Raw genomic sequence first — 17,381 nt, forward strand, 5'->3', positions numbered from 1 at the left:
TTCCGTGGAAACGTTGACTCAGTTTCATTTCATTTTAGTTTTCAGGGAAAAGAAGGAAAGTTGCGCCGAATAACTGGCACGCTCCGAAATTCGGGATCGGAATGCGAAATGCGCGTTTTGCATTTCCATACGCCGCCCGCATGCCGCAGTCGGGTTGTGTGAGGCTCAATGTTGAGAACGCGAGCCAGCGCCGCGCTGCTGCGTCGCATGGAGGGGCGGCGTTCCTTTATGTTTTGCTGCAGTGAATATCGCCTGAGCCTAAGGGAATTCTACTGCGATGGGCAGTGCATAAGCGTAGTCGTTTAGTTATTCGTGTGATTTTAGTTTGGTCCAAGGTCATTTTGCCAAGCATATCACCCCAGGAAAGCCGAGCACCAGGCCGGGGAAAGCTTTTACCCCTGGTAACCGACGGCTCTCGGGATCTAACCAGCGCCTCCCCCACGGAAAGCATATGCTCATATCACTAGGCCACCGCTGTGGTCGAGGAATACGCAAGATATTGCTAATGAGAAATGAGCGAAAGAGCCTCTCATGAGGCAAGACTTGAGGAGTTTGAGTGCTGAGGTATGCCATTTACGAATAACAAATGCTACCGGCAAGCATTGCATATAGTACTGTGATCTAACATTCTTCGAAATGAACCGTTACAAGATAGGCATATATGCATGAGAGAAGATCTCTGCGGGGAACATTTCCTGTGGAACGAACATTTTCGGATCCGCGAAACCGGTACGTCGTACGTTGTGGACACGACTGCGACGCTACGGTCAATATAAAGAAAATAGAGAAGATAAAGAAAGGTCAAAGAAAGCGGTGCACAAGGCTGACAGCACCTGGGACTATTTCCCTCGGCGGTCATCTAAACTGTGGTGTGTATCCTTGTGATGCGAGACAGACGAGTGATCGTTCGATAAGGACAGAAAGAAGAAGAAAAATACAAGCAAGAGTGGAAGCGTGTTCAATGAACGACCTGTAGTCATGCTAGACTCTAAGGCATCTGGCGAGGCGAAAGACGCTCGCTGAGGACATCGCGTATTGAATTTCAGACAGAATGCATTAAACGCGGCTCCCGATTCTGAGTCAAATAAATGGGAGAGCTACCTTCATTTTACAGCGTGTCCTGGCCGCCAGTTTTTTCTTGTGGACAATACAATAGAACGCGTATAACGTCCCCAGCGCTGCAATTTTCGGCCGGCGAGGACAATTTTCGTGGCCATCCCATCAGAGCTTTGATGCGCCTGAGCTTCCACTTGAGTTGCGCTTCATGGGACCGAGGAGCGAACTGAATGGCCTGGAATTTAAATGCATTTGAAAACAACCGCGCATGAGTACATTCTACCGCAAACTTTCGTGTCAGCGCCCTGCTTGTACTGAAGTCGGCTGGTTTTCTGCTCCGTCTTTCACTAAGTTCACTTTCACCCAGGCGAAATCGTGCAAACATACAAACACCTCGTATAACCTATAGCCCTGACTCGAACACCGCGGTCTTGAATAAAGTACTAATCTCTCGAAACGTGAACACGCCTCGTCTTGGCCCGATCAGGGTTCCGGTCCGAAGGCCAGAGCAGACAAAAAGTTCTTTGCAATAAAAAAAAAATGTAGCCAATCCCTGTTTTGAAATAATTCGTGAGAACGGAGAATGCGGACAGAGGCGGTGCACAGTTTTCAACCATTCCACGATGCGAAAATTGCCGCCGCTGTTGCATCGCTGCCTTGTTTGCATGAAGACCGTACTTCGCGGGGTCGTCCGAGAATAATGTCTACATATAAACAGCCGAATCGCACGCATTTACAGCGCCTCTTTTTGTGTCTTCGTCATTGTTCAAAGCTCGTCGTGCCGTTCGCGCCATACGCGTTCGAGAGGTTAGACCATCCTATTAAATTCGGCGCAGAGCTCCTGGATTCATTCCAAATTGTGATGCGGGCCCTGAAAACATAGACATCACTTTGGTATGAAGATTACTTTAGCCCTCATATCTGAAGTGTGTTGTGTTCGTTCTGAACGGGCGAGTCGTTACAGCGTTTTCGCAAATAGTAGCGTCGCGGTACTCTTCAAAGAAACCGGTTTGAGGCGGATAGGCTGGAAGTCGTGGAAGTCGTTTGTTCCTGGAGGGGGGGGGGGGGGGGGGGGGGAGGGGGATGCGAAGGCAGCTGCTTATTTGCGCAGGAAATACTAACTACTAATCCATTGCGAAACAATATTCTCTCAGAACGTATTGACATAGAGAGAGGGAGAGATAGATATATATTAATTTAATGAGAGGGAAGATGGAGAGGTCGGTCGCAGAACGAATATAAACCAGTTAAGCGCACTGGCCTGCACGGACAATGATTCCGTACAGAAAGGACTCTCAGCGCATATAGCTGACAATCTCAGCGACCATGATGGCGATGTTACCACCACGGTACGACGACGTCTTAAAGACGGTAATGCGCAGCTCAGTACCGGAGTAATCAAATAACGGTGAATTACAGCGCCTTGCACTCGAAACCAAGCTTTGTTTGAAGTTGTGGTAGTGGCGAACCGAACGTGCTCCATCTCAATAAAACTATTCAGCACTGTAGGGGCTAGAAACTGCATCAGGGAACTACCGGCCGAATTCGCAACGCTGTTCGTCCCTGACGACTGTTCGTGATTGGCCCGGCTTTATAGCGTCCTCCAATCACAACGGCCGACACGAGGATTGCCCACTCACCGGGAAATCACGATTTTGAACTGAAACCAGCGTTAAGAACTCTGTCCTGGTTGGTTGACGCCGACTTGCGGCTTGAAAAGCGCTGCACACTTTTATAAGCTGCGGCCGGCATACCCTTGTACGGGCGCTCGCAAACAGCGCGGGCGCAAAAGAACGAGCTTGCGCGTCTAGTTTCACCGGTGCGTGCGAATGTCGGCCCGCATGTCTCGATCTTAATCTTGCGAACAGGACGGAGATGGAATTCTTTCAGGAAGAGCACAGGGAGGACCCATTTAGCGTGTTTCGCACGAAGCAAGGTCTCGCGGCTTCAGCCTCTGCGAAGCAAATTAAGTTTGGGCGAGTGCACGGTGGCGAGGAGTGCGTCGGGAAAGATTTGTTACCTCGTGCGTTATCAATAAAAAGTATGTCATGTCCGTAGCTGAACGGCAGGATGATGGGCTCGTGACCTCTCCCGAGGTTAGGAACAATGCAGCCCTGCGGATATGTACAAGTATAAGCGAGGTAAGTAAGTAAAGAAAAAAAGGCCGCCACCGTCTGGAAGACGCTGAAGTAACGAGCGTTAGCTGTTTGGTTTACTAGATGAAGAAAGCGAAGAAGAACGCGCCTCTCGTGTCGAGAAGCGGAATGTAATACCGTTTGAAACGGGGTGGATTGCCACCATGCGCGGCTACGCGTGCACGCACGCCGCCTAGCGGAGCGATCGACGCCTAGCGGCATTTATCAGAGAAGTTAAGATGCGCGTCTACCCGTTGTCGAGTTACATCCCCTCAAGATACGTCCCAAACGAAATTTGCTTCGTTTGGGGGGGTCAAGGTGGGCCTAGAATTCGGTTTGAGGTGCGATATGGTAGCGCTTCAATTAATAATTGCATGTGTACAATGCTTACCTATTATTTAATTGTGGTTTTCATTCTGTACCACAACCCACAGGGTTTTATTTGCCTACCAAATTTGGTACACAACTGTCCCCGGATGGATGCCCTTTGTTGTCGGAGTATAAATAGCGGAAGGAATGTGCACATGTATAGTCTTTGGTTACCTGACTTAATATCTGCTACGGGTCCCATTTGGACCCAAGATATTAAACTTATTTTTGGAAATGTGCGGAGTGCTTGAAACTTGAATCACCTCCGCCTCAGGTTGGCCCGGCATTGCACTGCCTCCGGGGCCAGCCTGGGGCATTATAGCGCGCGTCTTTTCTTTCACTCTTTACTCTCCTCTCTTTCAACTCTCCTACTTTCTGCACGTGGCAGCGATTGTGGCTCGGCTTGAACCAGTGGGCAGGCCTGTGTACTTTCCTTTTCATTCTTCCTGTCAACAGCAGCAGCAGCAGTATACATACATAGCGGTCCCGTAACGGGACAGTTTTCCAACCCGTATAGGATATTTTTCGGGCGTGAGGTGGGAAAGACATGGGAAGGCACAACAAATGTTAATGCTGCCATCTTGGATTCAAGAAACCGAAACTATGCCACCGTTTCATCCCCTGACGTCATACTCACGTAGTTCCACCTCTATCCACCATATTGGGCCGTGACGTCATCATTGGCACGCGGCAGGTAGTTGTTTCTACAATGTTATTGTACAGTATGCTACAAGTCTCAATGCGAGATGTGCTGTTTCCTTGTTGCTGCCACAGATGGCGCTGTGATCTCAGGGTGGTACGAGACCCCACGAATTCTCGGAATGGGATGAGTAGTTGGTGCCACAGATGGCGCTGTGATCTCAGGGTGGTAGCAGAACCCCACGAAATTTCGAAACGTGATGAGTAAGAGCTAACGCCCTTAAACTAAAACTGCTTATCGATCAGTTGGCCCTCGCCCTACCATAAGCTCGCCGTCCCGTTTAACTCAGTTGGTAGAGTGACTGCTCCGGTGAAGCGCTGGTCTCGGGTTCGAAACCTGGACCACGACGAATTGTTCTTTAGCTACGAAGTTTCTGAGAAAGCTGTATAGCTTTCCTTTATAGTCATATGGCTGCGCTTGGGTGGATGCCAATGCGTAATCACTCTCTTATTTAAAACTGCTAGTGTTCTGGAATGCTGTATATGGAAAAAAAAAGATTTGGCACAAACCTGCTTGGCTACCTTCCTTTGAAGCCTGCAGCGAACCTTCTGTGGTGTCTTAAGAAAAATTTCGCGTAAAATCGCCCTGGTAAATTGAAATCCTCTCTTATTGTGCGAGTTAAAATCAGCTTTTACATGTTCTGGTGTTCATATTTCGAAAAAGATGACAACGAAGGAAATAAGGTGATGCTGCTTATGAGAAAACTTTTTGTAGTTGTCCATAACTGAATTACGGCGTTCAATATCCGCGGAAGAGCGACGGGACTGCTTGGTAAAAAATCAGAGCTTCCGAACATGTGTCGAAGCGTGAGTGCCTTGTGGCAAGACGCGCTTGTGGAAAGCTAGTGGAAAGGCTGGATATCCAAGCAGATGCAGGGTGGTTGGCAGTCACCCCTGGAACTGCTTTCGTCTACATTATAATTTCCTTCATTAATCTCTTTTCTTACCAGTCAGCCCATTTACATTTACGGCGCCCCTCATAGCCTGGGTCGCTTTGGGACGCTAAACCCCCACAAACCATAAACCACTTCTTATTTTTTATTTTTATTGCCCAGTCTGACGTAGTATGCCAGGCCGGCACAACCTTTTTTACTGTTTTTCCTGTGCCTAGTATAATGTACATTAGCCAACCAAGTCCGTCGTGCCACAGGCGGTGTGGGCAGGACTACATTATTTTTATTTCTTTCTAACTACCAAATTAACTAATGTAAGCTAACCAGACATCAAATTCTCTGAATTTTTCGCCGGTAGGGATTACTTAATAGCTGGTGTCCATACGCTGGTCACTAATAATAGCCGACGATTTTCACTTCGTGAATTCGGCCTGTAATAAGCTGATTGCAAGCTTTTAGCTAGCATAATGCTGCCGGGATTTGGTAGAACCTCATAAAAGGATTCTAGCGCCAAGACGTACAACACACAAGAAAGAAGACAGAAGAAAACGCAGGGGCCCGTGTTGTCTTTTCTCTTCTTTCTTGTGTGCTAGATTCTTTTATTGAGTCTGACAACCAACTAACCCTGTAGCTAATTCTTTTTGGTAGAACCGCTTGCGGAGAGTTGCAAGTTGAACCGGAAACCGCGCACCCAGTCCTCGCTGTTTTACATATACTTACGTGTGCTCCAATGGCCTCCGTTCTTCATTCTACGTGAGCCCAGCCCAACCTTGCCTTTCGCGCTTCCTGGTTTCCTGATGTGTCTCCGTGTCCTCGATTTTGCGACGTATCGGCATTAATTAATCACCTTCGCAAATGACTCCCTAAGAACCGCGGAGGCTTACAGAAAAGCGGCTGTCGAACAAAATATGCACTGACCTCGTGAGCTGTCGCTAGGTTAATTAGTCATGCACGATTAGTTATTCAGCTCTGCCGTCGTTGAGGAAATTTGAGCATAAAGGAGCAGCGACTGCAGAAAACAGCACACTTCCTGTTCAAAGCTTCAAAGCATAATTAGGGCTTCCCTAGCCTCTTCCGTTTTCCCCCCGAAATTTGCTGCTTTTTCAAGGAAGTGCGATCTAGGGAGGGAAGTGTGACAGAGAAGGAGCGATATCAGAAAAATATAAACAGAGCTATAGCTACAAGACTCGGTGAAGTGAAGAACACCGCGTTACTTATTTCATTTTTTAACGTTCGTGGACATCTGGGAGCATACAGGCGTCTTATCGCAATGCGAAAACCTTACTTGCCTCATCAGTGTGCGCAGGATTTGTGCTTCCTCAGAAAGTGTCCGCCTCACATGTCGAAAAAATGACGTCATCAGCGCTGTGAATCAAAAACCGGGGTCTAGGCCGGGAATCGAACCAACGCCTTTGGCGTTCGAGAACGAGGCGCTCCCACTCCGCCACGGCGGCTCTTCACGGCGACAGCAAGGCTTTCGCCTTGGCGCATGTTACGTGACATCGGTGCTCCCGTAATTTTTATTATTCCCGCAGTTGATGTGCGCTGACAAGATGACGTGACTCTATTTCAGCATACAGATCAACAGGTGGGAGGTTGCCTCGGCCTTCGGCCATCTTACGCACGGTTTTCAATCACTTGAAGACAGGCAAGTGTGGCATACATACGCAAGTTTTCATACTCAATCTGCAACCGATGCGGACCCTATTACGAGAACAGCTCCCTCGCGTTACGCGTCGGCACGCGTTGCGCAAGCTGCACTGGCGATCGACGTGAAAGCCGCGCCGCGCACTGCCCGATCCGGGATGGGCGCAGTATCTCCTTTCCGGTCGAGTGGATGACTGGAAGCCTCTTGCATCGAGCGCATATGAAGTTGCGGAAGCCCGCTCAGATTCTATGACGTATCGACCGTGCTCCGCCAGGCTGCCTCTGGCAGGCGGGATGCGAGTGGATGAGCTGCCACCTGTATAGATGAGCGATCTGACCCGTCTGCTGCCAAGCTCGTGGGGAACGTAATTAGACCAGCGGGAGTGATGAAACCTTTTTTGGGAGATTAGAGGATGTATTCGGGACCGAAATACGGTCGAGCGTATTTTGTGTGATATAACCGCTTTTCAGCCTTTTTTTTTCCTTTGATGAAGAATGTTTTATGGCTGAAAGTCTGCCGTACGTACGACGCAGTTGGGCTGTAGCCTTATAGTTAAGGAATTACATGGATGGTTGCAGTCTTGATTGTTACAGACGAAGCAGGAACACCTTGCGGGAGTGTTAGCGCACTTTTTTGTATCCGGTCAGCGATGACCTGGTGGCTACCGTGGTGCGGCCATTCACGTATACATGCCACATACAACACTACATGGTGCTGCAAGTCAGGGCGGAGTGCGTCATTAAAACCTCGGAATGAATTTTACTGAAAATGTGCGATTTTTCGCAGAAAGAACTGAATGAGGGACCAAATTTAATGAACATACATTGGGGCTGCTTCTCGAAGGAGGGAGAAACATCTCCCCTCGTTCGGTTTAGAACATGTGGTGTCGTTTGGATGTGAAGTGCGCTTAAAACATCATAATGACGTCGCCAAAGGCCGCACGAAAGAAAATGCCTTGGCTGAACACTATCAAGCTGCATCACATTCCATCGACGGGAACAACGCCTCAGTCATCGCGACGGAGAAGTATTTATCGTCCCGCTTACTTCTAGAATCACTTCGCATCCAAACGACACCACATGTTTTAAACCGAGCGAGGGATAATCTTCCTGAGGTTTACGCATGCCCATTACGCCACCTGCACCATACATAAGTCACCACCTTCGCCCATCCGCTGCCATTGTGAACAAGGGACCCCTACGGGCCCCGAAACGTCTTTGTTTTTCCCTTTTTCTTGTTTTTGGCGAGTGTTACTCTCTTTATGCTCCGTTCTGATTTGTTTTTCGCCCTTTAGGGCCAAGGATCTTGGGTATCATGCTCCGAACTTTTGTTTACCAGTCCGGTTGTCGTTGTTGTTCTTTGCCTATTCTTATTCTCTTTATATACTTTCCTCTAACTCTGGCGTAATTGAAATTGAAACATGCGCCATCTGTGATCACAATTTTTACAATAATTTTTTTCGCCTTCATTCTTACGTTCCTTCATCGTTGGTTGGTACGTCCCGTAACGACGGTGCTGGCAACTTGCTGGCGATACAGTAGGTTATCGCCGGCTATGGGGTCAGAGGCGATGTTGATGAATGGAAAAGAAATGGTATAACGGGGTAGGAAAAACACGAATAAAAACACGCATTAAAACTTGGTTGTATTTAAGGGGATCAAATTTAGGTCACTTAAGCAGCAGTAACCTATGTACCCTGTAAATGTAAACATCTCTCAAGGTGCTGACTTTAAGGCAGATGTGCGCAGCATTTGCTTGCGCAGGTGCCCTAAGAATCAACCAGGATGCGAGCAGCCGCTAGCCACGGAAGGTGCGTCAAGGCTGTCTGACGTCATGCGGCGGCGGCGGCGGTGAGAGACGCCGCCACATCTGCGGCGTATGCGCAGCTCGGGCACGCATCAAGTTCACGGCCTTCGGGCGCCGTCGCTTTCACGGCACGCGTATTCGCTTACGCAAAGGGCGTGCCTGCCTTCACGCGCCGCGTGGGAGGCCCCATGTGTCGGGTCTGTGCTTGTTATTGTAGCCAGCTGCGACGTACTTAGATGGTGAATGTGCGCTGCTGACACGCACTAATGTATGCTTACTAATAGCGCGCAGGCTAATGAGCCTCTGTCGCCTTGTTATGTGATAGACAGTTGCTGTGGGCTGCCCCGAATAGTTTAAACGCGACCTGACTGCCAAAGAAGCAAGTTTCTGTAACGTCAAGGCCTAATGCTGGAATGTGTGAGCTCAGGACGTTATGGTGGATGAGTTGGAACTGATGTGTAATTTGGAAGCTTCTTCCACACATGAAACGTATACCTTACTCTTTGCGTCGGAAGTAATCGCTTCAAAAACTTGTATTTTTCAAGGGGGCATACTTAAACATGCTTTTTAATCTCCGGCAATTCGTTACTATAACGTTCCAAAAGAGAAATGTTCTCCGCGCAATAAAAGAAGTGATGTCGAGGTAGCAAAAGAAACAACAACAAAAGAAATACCAATCGAACAGTGCCTGGGTCTCTGCTTCAGTGCAGCGGATACAGTGAGTAAAACAGCAGTAACGACGGCAGCCCAAATATGTCATCGGAACTAGTTTGTTTTTTCTTCTCTAATGTTTGGCTGATCACAGAAGCACATTATTGAAAGGCGTCGCGTCCATACCATTCTTTATTATTCTCTTCATTAAGGCCTCAGACTGCTTGTAGTTATCCTGAGATTCATGTATTTCACGTACTAGAAAGGGCACGGATATGTTAGCGCAGCTCGCATTTGAGCTGGCATTAGCATGAGCGCAGCTATAAGTCCGTACCTATACCTTATCGGGACGTAGGTATTGATTTAGACTACAGACATGCAATATCTACCGTTGTAGATTTACTTCACGTTGTTTCACACAAAAAATTATTCTTACTACGTGTCTGTTCTTGACGCATGTAAAGAATTCCCTGTGGGTGTCGGCAGAAATCAAGTTCGACTGTGCTCTGTGTCCATATGTGGCATCCCTGCGTTTGGATGGTCCGGAGAGTGAGAAGATCTGTTCTTTTCATTCTCTACAGATTCGTCCCGCTCGGAGGGTTGAACTGCATAGCCTGACGGTGTCTTTACTTTTGCCAAAAACACTATGCAAACTTTCGCTTATTGGAAAAAAAAAACCGGATCGTGTGTGAGTCTTAAAACTAAAACAAGATGCTAACTGAATGAGACTGTTTGTATGATGTTACTGAATTAACATTAAAATGATCGCTTCGCGATGAACTCAGCTGGTTCTTCGGGACACTGATAAGTCTGTGTCAGCATACTATGAACACAACGCAAATATTCTGCATGTAGGTGACAGCTATAGCCTAGGAATTGGGGATTAAACGTATGCATGCAGAAATCCATGGGTACACAGTAGTAAGCCTTTAATCAAAAAGGTCGTTACTCATGGATAAGTCAACGGCAAACTGCGCAGCCCAAATGTGAATCCATAAAGACGGCTAAGCTGTTGCACGTGGAAAGTCGCATAAAGAGTGAGAGAAGGACTTTTACAGGGATTAACGATGAGCCACGGACCTCTAAGCTTGCTTATGGTTCTTCCCGTGGAACTCGGTTTATTTTGCGGCAGCGTGGGCGAGACATAACTGCAGGAATAATTTAATCGGTTTAAATCAGTTGCGCATATTGTCCCTTCATCGACGTATCTCCTGATTAGGGTACATTTCGGAGGTAAGGAAAAATCAAGAATAGTCATTAAACACTTGGCGCAGATAAGGTGATAAGGCTGAATAAAACTCCATTCCTATAGTTCACATTATTGGTTTTACTCAACACCATGAATCTTCTTCTGCAGCCACGAAATTGCTTACTGGCTGCGATAACTAAATTAATGTATTCTCTTCTGTTTCATAATGAGTTTTCAAGAGACGACGTGTTGTGTGTATTAATGTCCACCGCTATGTTTTCAGCCCTGCTGGTTAACAAAATTACAGCAATCCAATTTAAACTTCTTTCCATCGTACGTGGCAAAGATCTGGTGCGATTAGTTGCCACGAAACTCCGATGAAAATTTAATTCACCGGTTGAGTGTAGTGCGTCCGCTTCATGATATTTGTACCATGAAAGTTTTGAGACGCACCAAAAGGAATAAGTGAAGTGGAAAGCTCTCTGATCACAACATACTTTCGGAATACTCAAAACATTCCATGCACATCGGAGTTTTCCTAAAACATCTTCAAAACAACCCGCACTAATTTTTTTCTCGAACCCTGCAAGCTCACTCTTTTAAGTATGCGCATATTCTTCGAGGGTCGGGAAACTAAAGTGCACGTAGTTTTACAGATCTGGATATTAGTGGTTCGTCGGGCACAACCTCGTTGTCCAGCGAAAAGTGACGCCGTGAACCTTTGTGACGTCAGCATCGCCTGGCGCACGGCTTGGGAGCGCATCGTTACTTCGTACACCTTTGACACACCTTTGCTGTCAAGCTACAGCAAGAAATCGTAGGCGTCAAAAGAGAAAAACTCGTGGTCATACAAGTATGTGCTTGAGGCGACCCGCTACGCCGCTTCTTTGCCGGAACCTTTTCCGCCGGAAGTCGTATATATCCTCTTCAAATCTGGGCAAATGTGCAGTTGTCAGCGCAGATCAAAATATATATCACAAGACTTGGTATTCTCATGATCGTACACCCGATGTCATAAGTTTACGGGACGCGCACGTCGCTGAAAAGGCTTATTTTCGTTTAGCCCTGGCACCTAGCCTGCCGCCAGCCCGCTCTAAATCTCAGGCTGCGCATATTTTAGGATTCCATCAAATTTCTGGAAAGAAATTCACCTTTTCTCGACTCGCATGCATGCGTATGCTGTACGCCGCGTGTACACCAAAAATTTACGGCTGTAGGTGCAACAGGGCTCTGTCTATGACCGTTCTTTATGCTCGGTGGGAATCCTGAAAAGATGGGTCGAAAAGATGCAACTGCGCCGGAAACAGGAAGTGCGAGCCCGGGATACTTATGCCAATGCCGTTAGACGCAAGAGACAAGTGAACCGCGATGGTGAATACAAGTGATACAGAGAAAAAGTTCGGAAACTGATCAACTGAATATTTGAGGTTGAAATTGAGGTTGAGGTTTATTTTCCTTCAAAGATGAAAGAGGGAACTGCAACAAAAGGCGGTAAAACCTGACGAGGTCACAGTTCCCCAAAACAGTCGATACAGCAGTGGGCAACACAGAAATAACGAATATTAACATAGTATGATATGAAAAAAAAATACATTGCATCAAACGACAGTATTACAGTAAAAAATATTTTTTTGATACAAAGACAGTGCACCATAAATCAAAGGCAGTGTATAAACATGGCATGATGTCACAAAAGAAAACACACACACAAACAACTTGACACGAAAACAAGAGATGCTTCGCTAAGTAAAAAACTGAGATTATATTGAGTTAGTGCTGATTAGTAGCCTTTTTATGTCTTTTTTAATTTCTTCTTAGATCAAACATGACACTTAAAGATGGGTTATTGAGAACGACTGGAATCTGGTAATCGAGCTTTTGTTTGCCGTAATTAGTCCTTGTTTTAGGGACCAAGTTTTTGTACTGGCTAAGGGGGTATTTAGAAGGAGGGCGGTTTGGAGCAAGGAATACAAATGATTACGATGGAGGTACTGTAACAGGCGAAATATGTAAACATGGTTTGCTTTAAGTAAATTATGCTTATGGTAGAGTGGTGATGTTGGGAGGTTTTCCGGCCTACCATGGTAACACTCTATAGTCCGCAATGTCTTCTTTTGCAAAGGCAATAACTTATGAAAATTACTTGTTGTTGTAGTGCCCCAGACCAGTGCACAATAGGACAATTTGGAAAAAAAAATAGTGCGTAGTATATGGACACTTTTAAGGAAACGGACAAGAGATCGCTGATCCGGTAAAGACAACCAACAGTTTTACTAAGGTCAGTGAGAAGTTTTGAGATATGTGTGTTCCATGATAAATGTTTATTAAACCAGACACCCAGAAACTAATGAGTTGTTACCTGTTGCAGTTTTGTGTTGGCGTATGTTAGGTTAAGTGTGCAATGAGCAGGGGCATTAATAGGCCTGAAAATTATTACCCGGTTTTTGACAAGTTTAAGCTAAACTTATTCGCCTGCATCCAAGCGTATAATTTTACGAAATAAACGTTCACGATAGTTTCTAATTCCAGCAGAGTACGTGATGTGAAAAAAAATATTTGTATCGTCAGCGTACATAACCAAATCTGGAGAATCAGATATGTTGCAGATGTCGTTTATATACAATAAAAACAAAAGTGGGCCTAATATAGACCCCTGTAGAACCCCTTTGGTAATGCACAAACGGTTCGAAACAAAATTATGCCATTTAACGTATTGTATTCTGTTATTTAAATAACTTTTCAGGAGGTTTAGAGCTATTTTGCGTAACCCGTAACTGTTCAGTTTACTCAATAGAACTTTATGCTGTACGCAGTCAAAAGCTTTCCGGAGGTCTAAGAACAGACCAAGAGTGTATGCTGTGGATTCAATGTTGTCAATGATCTTTTCTTTAACGGCGTGTAAAGCTTGCTCAGACGATTTATTTTTCAAAAAGCCATACTGAGAGGGGTTAATAATGTTATGAACGCTCAAGAACATTCCTAATCTGCTATTAATGGCTCCTTCAAATACCTTCGATAACACTGATAACACGGAGATGCGACGATAGTTCGTGATTTCATTTCTATTTCCTCCTTTATATATATTAGACAAACACGAGCAATCTTCAATTCATCTCGGAACACACCACTTGAGAACATCAGATTTATAATATACGCTAGAACCTCGCATATTAATGCAGACACATACTTCAACGGTATCGCTTTGATGTCGTCATGGCCTGCTGAGACATTGTTTTGAACTTCAGATTTATAGTATACGCTAAAACCTCGCATATTAAAGCAGACATATACTTCAATGGTATCGCTTTGATGTCATCATGGCCTGCTGAGACGTTGCTTTTTTTTATTTGCCAAAGTAGGTAGCTACTTCTTGTGGGATCACAGGCAGCAACGAAACAGAGTTAGGTAAAGTGATAATGAGGTTGCATACGGGAGCATTAGAGAGAGTTTGATCTAATGCAGGCTTGCCAGCTTCAATGAAGAAGTGGTTTATGGTGTTAGCTAATTGAGTTCCGCTAGCATGTATAGTAGTGCAGCTTTTGGGCCTCATTTCTTTTTGAGTGATTCTCTTGTAAAAGTCCTTTCGCCAGCTGTCGTTTAAAGGAATTAACACATTCTAATAAATTTTTTTCAGACACACAACCGAAGCCGTCCTAACACAGTGCGATTCATAAGTGGGGACAAGGCATTGAAATGAATACAACGAAGGGTTGAAATAATGAGTTTAGGGCTTTGCTAGCAGCCCGCTCGGCACGAAACGGCGAACAGTTGTAAACAAAGGAACTTCAGTAACAGCCGTAGCGACAGCATGCTGAGGCCGACCACTCATCTTTAATACGATTCGCCCTCTCGTCAATAAACCCATTACGGTGCGAACAACCTTCCCATTCAGGTCAGAGGCAGAGAAACCGCTTATTAGAGAGCTAAATAAAGCGCTCACGGGGAAATAAAATAAAACGAGTCGTTATTCGATTCAGCGTCCTTTGATAAAGCGTCCCTTGCGAAACGATTTCTTTGCTGAATGGACTCGGTTGTAATGGGAGGAAGATATTTTTAGCCACGAGTGAAGAAATCCGCGCCGCCCTGCGACCTTTCGTGGAAAGCGTCCTGCCTAGATGGGCCGGGAAGCGTCGCGAGAATCTTCAAGCGTCCTCGTAAACAAAAACGAGCAGCATATGAAGTGTGCGTAAACATCATCCACTCGAGGATGATGCCGTTGAGAGCGCCGGCACCCCTTCTCGTAAATGCGTTTCCTCCTCTCGCTTCCTGCATTAAGGAAGCGGGCACTTAACAAGACGATGGCAACTTGTGTCACTCTTTTCGTTTGATGTTTGTTGCGGGTCGTTGCGCTAATAAAACTTGAGAAGCCCTTGAGTATGCTGCGGGTTGTCCGTGTCTGTAACTGTACAGTTTTAACACGTTTTGCCTCCTCAGTGAGCTGGCTTATAAGATAGTTTAAGAAAAGAATTTCCCTGACCAGTAAAGGCGTGGAGTTTGACAGTCTTTGAGTTCAATTTTTTTATCGTAGCGTTTGTACTATAGACGTGAAGTGGCTCGCAAATGACTTTAATTGTCTCGGCGAACTTGCCGAGGCGATGAATTATTTTCAGTGTGTCTGCTGCTTAGATTAGTTGCCATCACGTAACCTTGGTTGAGTGTAATTATTCTACATGACATATAGCTTTGTTACGCGTGTCCAACAATCTGATCCTTTGTGTCTGATGAGCCCATGGAAGGTCAAACTTTGCGTGCTCCAAATTACTAGTTGAAACTAGTTGATGTTATGTCCGCTTCGCAGCAAGTTTGAGTCTGTCGATGTTGAGGAAATCTATGCAACCCGCTGGGACAGTCAGCTTCCTTTTAGGGCTTTCCAGTTAGCCAGTGTGTGAAAAAAATCATGAAGCTAGCGAACACCCTTCAGTGGGCATTGTGGCTTTACTCACGCCAAATGCTTTTTCCGGCGTGTCTGGGATGCTTCAGTAAGGGCTGAATGAGTTAGGGTTAGACATACCGGCAATTGTGTTGTTATATAAAGTCCTGATCTTCTCTTTTTTGTTTTTTTTTTTCAGCCTGTTCCTTTCTTTACTCCTTGCCTCCCATCTCCTGTGTTCTTAGTGCTACCTTGTTCTCGCGCGGTTTTCAGGTGATACCGAATTTTGTTAACATAACCAGTCTTTTCATCTTCCGAGTAGGTTCCTGTCGTTTTATTTTACCGATGTTCTTTTTTTTTCATGGCTCCTGCCGCCTGGATTTCATTTTTTCACATCAGCCCGCATCATGTGCGCGTCCTGCAGTCCCCTCTTTCTTTCCACTCATGGCATACTGTGCCTCTTTTGCTTTACTAATTTTTGTCTGAATTAACATTACATGTTCAGATTCCGTTTTATCTCTGACCCTATTCATTTATTTGGATTGGTTTAAGCCTATGATAGCTGTGCTGGGATAGGCATTTCCTGTCCTTTTTATTTTATTCTTTATATTAGCTTTTGCCTATCAGTGCGACACCAAAGTGAGGAAATGTGGGTTAGGCTTTTGGAGGAACCAGATATCTTTATCTAGATAATTTCTTCAGGGACGTGCAGAGAGTGCTAGAAGCCATTTTTATCCAATTATTAACCTCTTTCACCTCTTTCGGGGAAGAACAGCATCTATTCTGTACAGGGGAAGCTCGCACCGATGGCTACACAGCGATGAGTCCGATGACCACTCAGTGTTGCTCAGACTCACATTCGCCGCAAGCTCCACACCATCACCCTTCTCACCCAAACTCGCCTGCACCTCTCCCACATGCGGTCTAACGCAACTGCCGCTCTTCATTAAAATCTTCATAAGCACTGTAGTCATCAGCCTTACTACGACCACTGCAGGAGAAAGACCTCTCACATATCCCTGTGCCAGCTGCGGCCACCTTATTCCCCGCAGGCTTCATAATCTCATTCGTCTTTTTGCTGCCCTTTGCTGTGCTTGCATTCTCTTGGAGTTTAGGCAGTTTCCCTTAAAGCTCATCGGTTGTCTTGCCTTCTCATTATCTGCCCTGCCCGAGTCCATTTCTTCTCGATTTCAACAAGAATTTAGTTAAATGGTGTTTGTTCCCTGATCAGTTCTTTTCTCTTCTTGTCCCTTAATGTTACAACTATAATTTTCGTTTCCACAGTTTGCTGTGCTGTCCTAAAATTAATTTCAAGTATTTTTGTTAGCTTTCATGTTTCCGCTCCCTAGCTAAGTATTGCTGGCAAGATACAACTGCTGTATACTTCCTTCTGCCCTTTGCCCTGTGCTAATCTGAAGCACTGTCTTTTTCACTACCCATTTCTGTATCCATCCAAACACTCCACTACCATCCTCCCCCTCCCCAACCTTTCTTTTTTTTTTTTTACATGGAATACCCGTCTGGCGTAGGACTAACTGGACGAATAGCGCGCCCTGGTGCTCCATGGCCAGGATCTTTTGAGCGCACAATATGTCATTTCACCCTTTAATAAAGCGATTTTTCTTTATCAGCATCGATCGCAGTCACACACACAAATATATTTTTAACTTTCACTCCCTCCTTTATCCCTTCCCTTACGGCGTGGTTCAAGTGTCCAACGATATATGAGACAGATACTGCGCCATTTCCTTTCCCCCAAAACCAATTAAAAAATTAAAAAAAATTAAAAAACAAGTCACAATATGCGCGCATGCATGTGTGCATGCACATGTTAGCGTCAATAAAGCCACCTTCCTAGCCATGTGTTCTGTTTCCTTAGTTATGAAAAGGCCCGCGATCAGAAGTTGTTTCTTTACAGCCCAGAGCAGTGTCTGTCCTGAAGGAAGCGTCTCATATTTTAAGATAGATTGCCATTCCTTTCATTGTTTCGCTCGCTAGGTTCACTCCCCGTCCGTTTTCTCGGTGCTGCTTAGCTGGACGACGGGGAATAATAATAATAATAATT

At 45.6% G+C, this 17,381-nt stretch overlaps 1 protein-coding gene and 1 non-coding gene across 5 annotated transcripts in view; both read left to right on the forward strand.

Annotated features, from left to right (window-relative positions):
* The window catches only part of Dgk (diacyl glycerol kinase 1), a 418,312-nt gene that overhangs the window by 109,611 nt on the left and 291,320 nt on the right, over positions 1-17,381 (forward strand). The gene's annotated exons all lie outside the window — the stretch shown is intronic.
* On the forward strand, positions 3,692-3,877 carry LOC144095747 (U2 spliceosomal RNA). Its single transcript, XR_013306763.1, has one exon. It is a non-coding gene; the product is annotated as a U2 spliceosomal RNA (small nuclear RNA).

Source organism: Amblyomma americanum, chromosome 6 (genome assembly GCF_052857255.1).
Source record: "Amblyomma americanum isolate KBUSLIRL-KWMA chromosome 6, ASM5285725v1, whole genome shotgun sequence".
Classification (NCBI taxonomy): domain Eukaryota; kingdom Metazoa; phylum Arthropoda; class Arachnida; order Ixodida; family Ixodidae; genus Amblyomma; species Amblyomma americanum.